The sequence below is a fragment of the Carya illinoinensis genome, chromosome 1, assembly GCF_018687715.1.
Source record: "Carya illinoinensis cultivar Pawnee chromosome 1, C.illinoinensisPawnee_v1, whole genome shotgun sequence".
NCBI classification, from domain to species: Eukaryota; Viridiplantae; Streptophyta; class Magnoliopsida; order Fagales; family Juglandaceae; genus Carya; species Carya illinoinensis.
In genome coordinates this window covers 40,739,569-40,752,816 of record NC_056752.1, presented here as the reverse complement: position 1 = coordinate 40,752,816, position 13,248 = coordinate 40,739,569, and the positions used below count along the sequence as shown (strand labels likewise).

General features: G+C 32.3%; 1 pseudogene; it reads right to left on the bottom strand.

Annotated features, from left to right (window-relative positions):
* Nucleotides 1–11,254: 11,254 nt before the first annotated feature.
* On the bottom strand, nt 11,255–13,248 carry LOC122299006 (annotated as a pseudogene).

Sequence of the window (13,248 nt, the reverse complement as noted above, 5' to 3'; positions counted from 1 at the left end):
ATGGATTTCAATGGCTGAGTCGACTCGATCTGGACTCCCAAATCGATTCGAATACCTTTCGAACGCTATAAACAACGTTCGAACGGTATTCATTAACAGGTTGAACATTTGTTTAGGCGTTCAAACGTTCATCCCAAAACAATGCAACCATTCGACCGTTCATATAAATATCGTTCGAACGGTATTCAAACGTTTGGACGTTGTTTTAGACGGTCAAACGTTGTGGCCAAGTGGTAACCCGTTTGACCGTTTATATAAACGTTCGAACATTACATAAACCGTTCGATCTCTATGTTGGGTGTTAGAACGGTAAACGTTATACATTCGAACGTTGTTTTACACGTTCAAATGTATAGTTTTACCATTCGAGTACTATTTTATACATTCGAACGGTATAAAAGATTTTAGTAATATTTATTAATTATTTTTTTTCCATATTATAGTTCCAATCAATTTTAATTAAAAATAATTTCTATATTATAATACAATTAATGCCATAATTTAAAAATATAAAATTTAATATTAATGTTTCTATTAATATTAATCACATTAATATTAAATAAAGTGATATTATTTATTAAAAGTTATTTTGTTTACAATGTCTCACTTTATTAAATTGTTATTCCTTGATGTGTACTGTGAATTATTATTTAATGTATTTTTATTGTTAATGTTGTGTATCTAATTTTTAATTGTAAATTTCAGGTTGATTATAATGTCTTCTTCTAGGGCGGGATGTAAGCGATGTTATCCTGGTAAGACTAGTAGTGGTCCGGTCAGGGAGAGGACTGTTTCACTGGAGCGACCAGTGAAGATTTTTTATTTCCAGAGTCTTGTCTGGGAGGGTCATTCACTGCTAGCAGTCTTCAATGATTGTGGTTGGGGACCTATCCTAGACGCACGGGAGGAAGCATGGGAGCCAGTCTCTTATATTGACATTGTTGCTGAGTTTTATAGAGAGTTCGGTAGTGCTAGCCTCGATGACGAAGGGGCCTACAAGATCTCCGTCCAAGAAGTACACGTTGTATTTTCACGGGTACTACTTGCTAAGCATCTCGGTATTCCTAGGCTGCCAGATGCATATCCGAATGTAGTGTCTAGAGAGTCTGATCCGTCAGCCGAGGAGGAGGCATATTGATGAGGTCGATACACTTGCTGATCATGAGGTGAGGGATTTGGTTGTTGGTCCAGATGCTCCACCGTATGATGGGATGAAAAGCATCAAACAGGTAGATTTATCTTCTTTCTTCAAGATTTTGAATTTGATAATTACCAACAACATTGATCATTGGCAGCACAAGACAAATGTTGGCATTGATCAGAAGAAATTTATGATATGGGTCGCTCGTGGCATTCCTATCGACTTGGTGGGGTAGATATTCGATAAGATTCGATCAGAGTCTCGGTACATTTCGATGAATATACTGCCATTCGAGATCCTGATCACCCGATTTCTTCTGTTTGCTGGTGTTGTGTCTGATGTTGCCGAGCGTAAACAGGAGCCGATGGGACCAAGAAACAGCACCACCCTCTCACGCAGCACGGGACACTCGAGACTGCGTCTTCGTGGACATGTTCCAGAACCGGTTGATCCTCAGAGAGATGCAGAGCCGGGAGATCATGAAGTATCAGCTGCTGGGACATCCACATAGGCCTAGGCATCAGTAAACAATGTTACTCATGAGGAGATGGCCGAGATTGTGCATGCAGCGATCAGTGAATAGACATCAGCAGTGATTGATGCAGTGCATATGGAGATCCATTCTGCTGTGTCTGTGCTTCGTACACAAATTGATGCCATGTCTGCGACTCAGGTCACCATTAGTACTCGACTGACACAAATAGAAGAACGTATAACTGCAGTCGAGGAAGTGTGCAAAGACTTGGGTCTTAATTAGTACCTTCTATCTTTTTTATTTATTTAGTTTTTGTTTTAAGTATGGACAATATTTTGTATTTTGTAAATTCAGTATTTAACTATGAAATAATATTATTTTATATTTTCTAAACTAATTATTAATTTATATTATTCCTATTATTTAATTAACCAATTTCTTATATTTACTAATTAATATAAATATAATTTTGCAAAAAAAAAAAAAAAACCCTGGTCACCATTCGACCCCTTCAAATGATGTTTGAACCGTGCTGATGTATCATTCGAACGGTTAAACTTTAACGTTCGAACGATGCATCAATTTCCCTCTAAAAAAAATTTACTTAACGCGTCAAAATTACGTTCGAACGATACAATTTATATGTTTGAATGGTGAATCTTTAGTGTTCGAACGATTAACTAATTTGGGACAAAATATTTCATCCCTAACTAGACCGTTCGAATGCATTCAAACGGTCTGGACATTCCATCATTTTTTAAGAACGAAATTCTAATTCCAAAATCTAACTTTTTGGGACGATTTTCATTTCGTCCCAAATCAAAATCGTCCCAAAATCTCTTTTTTATTGTAGTGAATTGCAACGAGTTGTATAACCTAGCTAATTAAAGTACCTCTTCATGTGTGTAGTCAAAATTAGAAATTGAAATCTTGAATTCGCAACCAACATTAAAGTGTCGTTTGGATAGTGAGTTTAAATAAAATGAATTGAGATGAAAGTTGAATAAAATATTATTTTTTAATATTATAATTATTTTAAATTTTAAAAATATTTAATTATTTATTATATTTTGTGTAGAAATTTAAAAAATTTGTAATGATGAAATGAGATACATTTACTATCTAATTAGGGCTTAATACTTTGTTATTCCAACTAGCTAGCTAGCCTTGGCCAAGTGCATGTAACAGATAATAATGATGAGTAAGGGATTTCTCGGGAGAGCATATAAGCCTCCATATCATGGTATTAAAAAGCTCTATGCAATAGATCATTTGAAGTAGTATGGTTTCCAAATGAGGTTTCTGATTTTCCAATGAAAACAATGTTTACCAGAGATCAGAAAAGGTCAATGCATTTGAGAAATTTAATTAAAAAAAAGGGGGAAGAAGCAAGAGAAAAGCTTCACTAGTTAGGGTAGCCTATAAATTCGAGATGCTTGTCTCAAAAGCTAAGGACAAGCTATTGTGATGCTTAGAAGGACGCAATATTCGTGCAAGGAATCATGCACTTTGTTTAGTAACAAGGGAGATGGTGGATCAATCATATATATATATAGAGTTTTACTACATACAAGTAAAGTTATGTACTAATCTGCATACCAATACTGATTCCTTCATATTTAAAATTTAAATTAGCACTATTTTTAATAAAATATACTTTTTCACCAATCATACTAGATTGATGCACATGTTAGTGCACAATTATGCTTACAAATAAATTTTTTCATATATATATAGGACAATTTATTATATATTTTTAAAATAGGAGCTTTAATTAATTAGTAATATATATATATAGCAGTACTTCTTAAATTGATCTAAATTAATTATATTCTCGAGAGCAATATTTCTAGATTAGTAATTAATAAACACGGGATCGTGTTATTGGAATATCGTATGATCATAAATATTGTGCAAGGCCATCATCCCGATGAAACCCCCTCCCCAAGATCCCCACAACACTAACAAGAAAATAGTTGCGTAATATATCTTTTATATATAAAAAGAGTGTATGAAACGGAATTTGTTGTTTTAAACGGAAAATCTTGTTTTACTGTTACTTTTATTATTCCCGTTAAATAGCAGTTAAGCCACCGTTTGTGGCCATTTATATTGTTTGTTTCAATTCCATTAAATAGCAGTACACCCGTTGGTGGCCAATTGTGTTGTCTGTTTGAATTCCATTATATAATAACTCAAAATTTTGAAGAAAAATAGTGCCAAATTTAATGGCAAAATATTATAATTAGTTATAATTTGGAAAAATTACAGTCCCATTTCCTCTTATGTTTTCCCTTCTGTATGTATGCCAGCAATTGAATTTGTAAATATTGTCCATGCATTGGAATGGAAGCTACAACCAAAGAGAAAATATAAGTTATAAATCTGTAGAGGCAGATTTTAATCACATGTAATAGAAATTTATAATAAGTTTTTATAATATGTAGTATAACTTATAATTTATAATAAGTTACTTTTTATGTCTGTGTGTAGGCAGGGAGAAATTAATAATTTTTAATCACTTGATGAGGCAGCCGAATGGCCAAGCATTACAGTAGTCATATTCAAAGTTTGAATACCAAGAGTCATATTTCGTAGGAACCAAAGAGACATTGAAAGAGGTTTAATAAAACCTTTCTATTACTTTCAGTTCAGTGGTGCCAACAGTTGAAAAGTAACTGATACCTTCTATTACTTTCAGTGCATTAGTGTTACGGTTTCCTTGGTTTGAAAGAAGATTGAAAAGTGAGTCTAACTTTCTTTTGTGTGTTTATAGTATAGGTTTATCTATGTATTACATATGTTTTTTTCTTATATTTTTAAGAAATGAACTAACTGATTCAGAAACCTATTACAAAACTCAATTCAGAAAACTTATCTATGATCTCTCTCTCTGAAATCAGGTGTGGTAAAGCAGTGCGGTAGTGCAAAGGTTTTAAGGTACATTAAAAATGTCATTTTTACTGCCTTTTGTGTGTTTATATTATATATAATCTATCTATGCATTACATCAATCTCTAAGTTTTATGATATTAGATTATTGCCTTTTAATAACTTATTTGTCTTTGACTTAATAATAAAAACATCAATCCAAATAAAGCCACAAATTTTCTAACATAAGCATATATAATACATGAGCATATATGATCACAGATGTTTTCCTGTACAAATTTTCTAGCATATAATTACATCAGTGTCTTATAATTATACAGTTCAAAACTCTTCACATAATTAGACAGACAAAAATCCACGAAAATTGAAAGCAACTAAAAACTGTATAATATATCTATTAAAGAAATTAGATATGATGAATAAAAACAACTCATATGATCGCAATTAATAGAGCAGGTTAACAAAATGAGGTCTTATTATCTTAGCATTTAGAATTAAGGCATAAAAGCAACTCATGGCTAAAGAATCTCTCTTCTATAAACTAAAAAAAATAGTACTCAAATAATTTGTAGGCATCTAATAAAAAATAATAATTGCTTTAGAAACCTCAGAACAAGAACTTCATTCTTTTACAATAAAATCGCTTGGCCGACCACTAATTTAGTAGGTAATTTCTTTGCAAGCTACCCCTCATGTTCCTTGTCTCCATGCCAGAATATAATACATGTTACTCCAATCCAAGTTTGACCAAAATCCCAGAAAACAAAGAACTCAATAGAAAATCAATACACTCATGGAGGCAGAACAATGTAGATTGTACATTAAAATATATTTCACAGTTTATATTGCTCCAGTCATGAACTAAAAAACCAGTAACATATGCAAATATGGATAACATACTTCAAGCACACAAAATAAAATAAAATCATTTAAAAGGCAACAAAATCTCTAAAACAAATAAAACCTAATCCCTATAGTCAAGCAATAATAAGAAGATATTTATATTTATACAAGAAACTCATCAACAGATCTGAAACCTCATTAAATAAAATAGAGTCTTGCACTTACAAAAGACACGCCCTTATATATTTTCATCTTTCTATAATTTTTCTTTTCCCTCTTTTGGACAGGTGCATGAAACAAAAACCCATAATCTATAGTCAAGCGTTATTAATGAAACGTGGAAACTAAACTCCAATAGAGAAAATTCATTTATATTTAGCTCATTCAATAATACAAACAACAACAATGATTAATCACTACACTCTTAACATTTGCCATACATGGATATTCAAAATAAAACAGTTATACATACCAATCTTCCAATCAGTGCATCAAAACAGAGATGATAAATGAGATCTACAAATACCTAACCTCTCCAGTAAAAGCACCATTGAAATATATATCTCGTCCCCCATTTGCACGTAACTAAACACAGCATAACTACTGGCATTCAAATCAAATCTAACAACCTTTCAAGTCAAGGAATCAGAAAGTCTGACTCAGTAGAAACACTGAACTTTAAAGAAAGTTACTCCGAAGTACAATAGAATAAGATCTATCTCGGATTTACATGCACGCAACTCTTAATAATAATACTTAAAAATAAAGCATTGAAACGTTAGATCTAAAGGAAATGTTTGCAAAAACAAAATGAAGCAAAACGAACAAAGAAAATGAAATGAAAACCTGCAGTGAAAGCTTAAGCTTACCCCCCTCCCCCGGTGAGACATGCCTACGAGAGATCAAGACGGAAGATGAAGTTAATTTAGAGAGAGAGAGAGAGAGAGAGAGAGAGAGAGAGAGAGAGAGAGAGAGAGAGAGAGAGAGAGAGAGAGAGAGAGAGAGAGAGAGGGGGGAAGGAGAATCAGAATTGAAGAAAAGAATTTATGTGGTGTAAAACTGATTAGGAAAAATATCCCTGCCACCGTCACATAATGCAAGCTGTAAACAATAAATTGCTCTTTGAAAATGACAAATTTGAAACTTTACAACTGTTTAGTTGGCACTCCTAACTCAAATTTTATATAATATTTTTTTTTCTTTCACCTATCTCGTTAAAATCTTAATGCCACTTTATATTATTTATTTAAGTTTTATATAATAAAAAATTTTTATTTATTTTTAACTTTTTTATTATTCCTTTAGAATATTTTTTTTTTTATCATATTTCACAAATCTACTGGTTATATTTTATTTCATAATCAAATAAATACATTTTCATTTTAATTATCATAATTTTTATCACACTTTTTTTTATATCTTTTCAATATCAGAAAAAGAATTTTATTTTTATGTAAAGCTATTTTTACCAAAAACAAATATGATTTTTTACAAAAAGATGAGACAAGGTTTTTAATAAAAAAAATATGATTTTTTACAAAAAGATAAAAAATTTTATTTTTTATATATTTTTATAATTACAAAAAAAAATTGGGGGTTTTTTTTATTAATTATGTAAAGTTATTCAAAATTTATTTTGTAGGAAAATCGACCGCATGTTAAAAGCGTTGCGGAGAAATTATCAAAAAAAAATTTAGAAAATTCAAGTTTATGCAGATCTAGATAAATTTAAGGAGAAAAGATATAAGCAGTTTAATGTCCTTTTTATTGAAGCGGTGCAAGATGAGAAAAATGCTAAATCGTCATGTTAGAATCAAAATGATCTCAAACAGATTTTATAGAATTATGAGCAATGTTTATTTATAGGACCATGCTATAGATTCTATTAATGCTCTTCTTTTTTAATATATCACAATGTTTATTTATTTATCTCAATTACATAAACATTACATTATTGGTTATTTAATTAACCAAAAATATTACATCTTTATTAATAAAAAATTAATTATTAACTAAAAAAATTAAATATAAACTAAGCAAACGTGCATTCACCTAGTATATATATAAATGCTTAATTATTTTTGTAGGCCATTAATTGTAGTAATTATTCTGCAATTGTCTTCTGTCAGTCCTCACATGCACACCGCCGGAGAACCTTTACGTGAATATATATATATAAAATACTCGACTATTTAAGATTTGGTTTCGTTACTAAATATCAAATTATCCCCTCTCATTTATTTATTATAATTTATTTTATATTTTTATATAAAATATAATAAATAATCTAATTTTTTTAAATTTAAAAACAAGATTAATATTAAAAAATTATATTATAATAATATTTTATTTAATTTTTAACAAAACATCTCATCTCATCTTATCTAAACTGTGTAACCAAACAAAAATTAAAGATAATAATTACATATGTAAAGAGATTACACAAAAATAAATCTATAAATTGATGTAATTTTTGATCCGTTGGACCTATTTTTCACTAAAAGTAACTTATAATCTGCGTACTGCATCTAGCTACGTCAGTTTGTAGATTTATTATTCAAAGTTATCGAATATTTTATTACATTTAATTTTTCTTAATTATTAAAAAATATTATTAGTGAAATTATATATTTTTTTTAATGACTAAAGATGTTAAAAAATATTTATAAGAAAATAAACAAATTTTACACTTAAATATGCCGAATGGTAAACTTTGAACGGCTGACTAGCATTATTCTATATCTATCTATAATAATAAATATCTATCACATTCCTACAGGAATGAACAGAAAATTCTAATTCTGTTTTTGTTTCCGTGTACATAGAAGATTTAGGCACTGCTCCGTTTACATTCCTTACAAAACATAGCTGTTTTGGTGCGATCGCAGCGGTCGAATCCCCATCTTCCTCCCCAGCTCCATCAACCCCATGAACTCTAACCTCCAACCGGCTTTTCGTGGCTAAGCTGATAGACGCCCGATCATGCTCATTCATCAAAATCCACAAATACGTGGCACTAGAGGTCGCGTCCGGTGGATCGCACGGGAACGCCGTTGATTGGTGGGCATTTGGAATTTTCATCGTAAAAGAGCTCATGTGCAGCATCATAAAAGAGCCATTCAGCTTCCCGACCTCCACGTCCTCCAGACCAGGTCTCAAGCTTCATGTTTGGAGGCAAAACAAAGCACAATTTCAGGAGCCAAACAGATTGCAATTCAAGGGAAAAAACAAGAGAAAAAGCAAAGTTTTTACACCACAATAACAAGAACTATGTAAGACAACAAAGAAGAGGAAAGAAGGTGCGAAATGAGGCTTTGGCCGACCTGCAGAAAATATAAACATAGCAAAATGAAAATGCAAAAACTGAGAAAAGATTTAATCGATTGTGCATAAAATTATAGAACCAAAACAAGGAGAAGTGAAAGGTAGAAATTACCATTTGAAGAATGGTGGAAGAGAGCTACGACAACTAAAGGAAGAAGAAGAAGGGAAGTGAACGATGTTGAGAAGGAAAGAGAACGGCGTTGAGAAGGAAAGAAAGAAAAGAAGAAGAAGCCCTAAGGCATGCCAAACGACGCCGTATTGCCAAGGAGAGAGAGCTTGGTTTCATGGCTCACGGGCTAGGCTGGGTTTTCGAATGGGATTGGGCCCAAAATGAAGGGAAATCTAACAGCAATTTAGTGGACTGGGTTGAAGGCTCACGGGTTGGGCTGGGTTGAAGACTCACGAGTTGGGCTGAGTCCAAAAGAAAAATAAAATACACTCAAACAGGCCCAGTTCAAAAATAGAAGAGTTTAACAAAAGAAAAATGCATAATAAAAAAAAAAAAAAGAGCCAAATAAAAACACAACTCAATATTAATAAAATAAAATAATTAAAGTCCAACATTAAACTAATTTAAAGTAAAGATCAATTTAAATGCAAAAAAGAAATTAATACCAAGAAAACACATCAAAATAAATTTCACAACTTAAAATTCATAAAATAAATTTTTTCATTCTTACAGTTTCTATACTATGCATGAAACATTTCAACTTTAAATTATAATTAAAAATTAATTATTTTCTTATTTTACTTTTTTTGTAAATTAATTATTTACACATTTATTCATTCTCTAATCCCATTAAATATATAACATATAGAAGCATACTAATTATTTTTTTTATTTTTCTTTTTTTGTAAATTAATTATTTACACATTTATTCATTCTCTAATCTCATTAAATATTTAACATATAGGAGCATCTGCCGTTTATTGAGACTGTTGCAGTACAAGTTTCAAAAAAATAGTGGATGATTCAACTTGCTACAGATTCAAAAATATTCAATCAGCAATAATACAAAAATTTCAATGTTCTCTCTATTGGCCCTGTGCAATATGGCCGAGAACTACAATGATTATCAAAAACAAAAAAACAAAATTCTGTTTATATTTTTATTTTTTTATTTAAATTTGCTCTGAATAAATTTTTATATAAGACAATCAAAAACACAACTAAGCAAACGTGCTCTGCACGTTTGGCCTCCACTAGTGTATATATATATGCCTTTGATCCTGCATGTGCTTGATCATGAACCAGAGCATGTAATTAAGGGAATGAAAATGTGAAATTCGATGAAGTTTTGAAAGGAAACAAAAGCCATTCTTAATACAAGTAGTATTAATTAAATATAGTAAAAGTACTGCTGGCCGGCCAATTTTAAAGTAGTAGTGTGTTATTAAAATTTGAGTTTTGCTATATATAAGTATAGTCGCGCATTAATCTGTGTACTAATATTGATTTATTCATATTTAAAATTTAAATTAACATTATTTTTAATAAAATTTATTTTTTGACCAATCACATCATATTAATGCACAAATTAATACATAATTGTGCTTGTAACTATATTTTTCCTTAAAATTTAGAGATTTTAAGTATAGAACTAAGTACATACGCATGAGAGTACTCTATATATATATATATATATATATTTATTTGCCACATGATCATGACATTAATTGTTCCTAAGGAGCCGCCAGATATTATTAGTTATAGGTAGAAACAAAAAGAGAATATCTTATCACCGGTCAGTCTGTTCTTTTTAAAATAACAACCCTCCATCTAAAAACTTCCACATAGCTCTTCCATTTCATATACGATGTACCTGTCCACACGTGAAATCCCTTCCTCGTGCAGTAGCCCACCGAAGCATCCCCATGTTCCTCCTTCATCGACTTTCGTTCTAATTTTTTTCTGGTTGATTGATTTATTTTTTTCAATGTCTAGTGATTTTTCTTTCTAGGTTACAGATTCCCATTCCTTCATTGGCATCAACTACGACTAAGTCGCCGGCACCTTTCATCTTCCACTTTCGGTTTTCCTTCAGCCGTTCGTCATCACATAAATTGATGAACACAACACCACACTCCACAAAAACTTGCAGTTTATCCGATAAAGAAAGGGATTTAATGGTGGGTTTGTTAATGGGTTTTCCTTCAGCCGTTCATCACCACATAAATCTGTTTGTTAATGAGATGTAATGGTGGATTGTTGCGAATGTGAGATCTGGAGCATTAGGGCCTTGGAGATTTTCTTTGTTGTAATTTTTTTTCCTATTTCTTTAAGGGTTGTTGCAATTGGGTTTGGGTTTTGTTAGTGGGTTTTCTTGTTCAGATTGATGAACAACATGCGATTGGATTTGCGTTTTGCTGGGAAAATGAGATGCTATTGAAGATTCGAAGAAGTTGGAGGGAGGAGACCGTGCTCTTTTCATTCGTGGGTTTTAATCATGTGTGGATTTATGCATTGTGTATTTTTCTAATTTTCTTACGTGTCTTTGTGTTATTGGAAGGCTGTTTTTCTCCCATTACCGGTTGGTCTGTTCCAAAGCGTTTCACAAACAAAAAAGTTACACAAAAAGTGGTGGAAAGACTCAATTAAGAGGGAAAGAAAGAGATCAGCTGAGTTAACCTTATTAAAAAACATAGAACGCCTAGGGCCGAGGGTTAGCTAGCTAGATAGATCGAGCTAGGCAAATGATCTGTAATATTCATGTTAATCAGAGCCAAATAGCTCCGGCTTCTTTGAGCATTTTCTTTAGATTTCCATTGAGATGAAGTGTCATGACAGTGTTAGCAGAGCCCACGAATACACTGCCGGAACTGAGGGGTTGCATCCTAGCCGCGTGAGAGCCCACTCCATTTCCTTTCCTCTCGAGTCCTCAGCAAGTTCGAAAATTGCCTGGCTCACTCCTTGCTCGTACAACAGCCTTGTAATTGCATGGCACATGCAGCACGAGCTCTTGCTGAAGATCACCACTGGCTTTTCCGATGCAATTTTAACAATGCGATCGATCGATATTATTGATGGTCCTGCTAACTCACAATTGAAGAAGGTTTTCTCTCTCTCTCTCTAGCTGTGCTAATAAAGAAGTATAAATGTACGTATAAGCTAGCAGCTTGTAGTACTTTCCGAAGACGAATAAACTCTAAAATAGCTAGAGGTAATTAGCGATCGTGGGTTGTGATGGAAAATATGGCAAATGCAGGCTATGAAGATTGAGAGGAGATCTAGTACTTTAAAAGGCAGCTACGTTTGTAATGGAAATTATGAATTAGCTCTCAGGGCCCTTTTATATAACGTCTAGGGGAAGCAAAAGTTGGTACGTGGATCGATTATTATATGTATAAAGTTTATTTACTTAATCCGAAGTATGCACGTACGAAAGAGATCATCAGGATGAAAAGGTGAAGGTTCCCTGAGATATATATATATATATATATAATTTGGATTTTAGCTGGGTCCAAAGCAGTGATCAGTACCCTTGATAGAGACTTGTGTGGCTTGCTGCTAACAATCTTTCCTAGTTGTTCCAAGAATCTTCGACCCTATAGAGATAAGCTAAACGCTGCCGAAAGTGCATGGATCACTAGAAAAAATATTATCATGGAACGTACGGTACTACACTAGTGTTTTTTTTTTTTGGTAAATTACTAAATTATATATATAATGTTGCATGCCTGCCCTCGATTACTATGTGTGGGGGGCGAATGTCAACTTTATATTATAAATGACGATTGCGTGGGATGAGAGGGTGATAGATCGATGTAGTCGCGCACGAATAGTTGCATCACCGAATAACCAGCTAGCTAACTGGTGCATGGCTCTGGGCACATGAAAACTCCACGTAAAGTTTTGATCTTAAGCTTTAGATGATGTCTATGTACGTAGCATCAGGCCATCGATCTCTGTCAAATTAAAGGAGATAAAGAAAGTGGGGAAACAGAAACAACCCCGGGGCTTGACTCTTGAGCCATTAGAGAGATATATAATAAAAGGCCCTGCATTGAGTATAATTCTTCTTTAAATTAATATGTTATCTAAGAGAACAATTAGTCTTTAAAATATATACTTTAAAGGTCTATTACCATATTGTACTACTTATGACAGGCCATTAGGGTTTGCCACAGTACTTTTTCCAAGAAAAATGAAGTTAATTTCATCTAGTTAATTGGTTATTTTGGGGCTAATAGCCTAATATGCTTGTGTGCTTGCATGGATAATCGACAAATTGCTAATATTTATATAAATGCTTGTGGGTGCAATTAGCAATAATTTATTACCATCGATCGAGCATTCCGGATATATATATAATAAGATGTAGGAGAACATATACTTCTGCAAGATAACACACACATACATATATATTCTTCTCAATATATAAAACACATTTTGTTTCAAATCATGAACATGATTCGTGGTTCAAACTGTCTAATCAAATTTGCAAAACCTTTTACAATTAAAGAGAAGTTAGGGTTCTCTTGCATGTCTATATGTATAAAGCCTAGACGTACGACGATCACATCAACTTTTACTTACCTCAGAAGCTTGAGAGATGCGTACAATATTCCACAT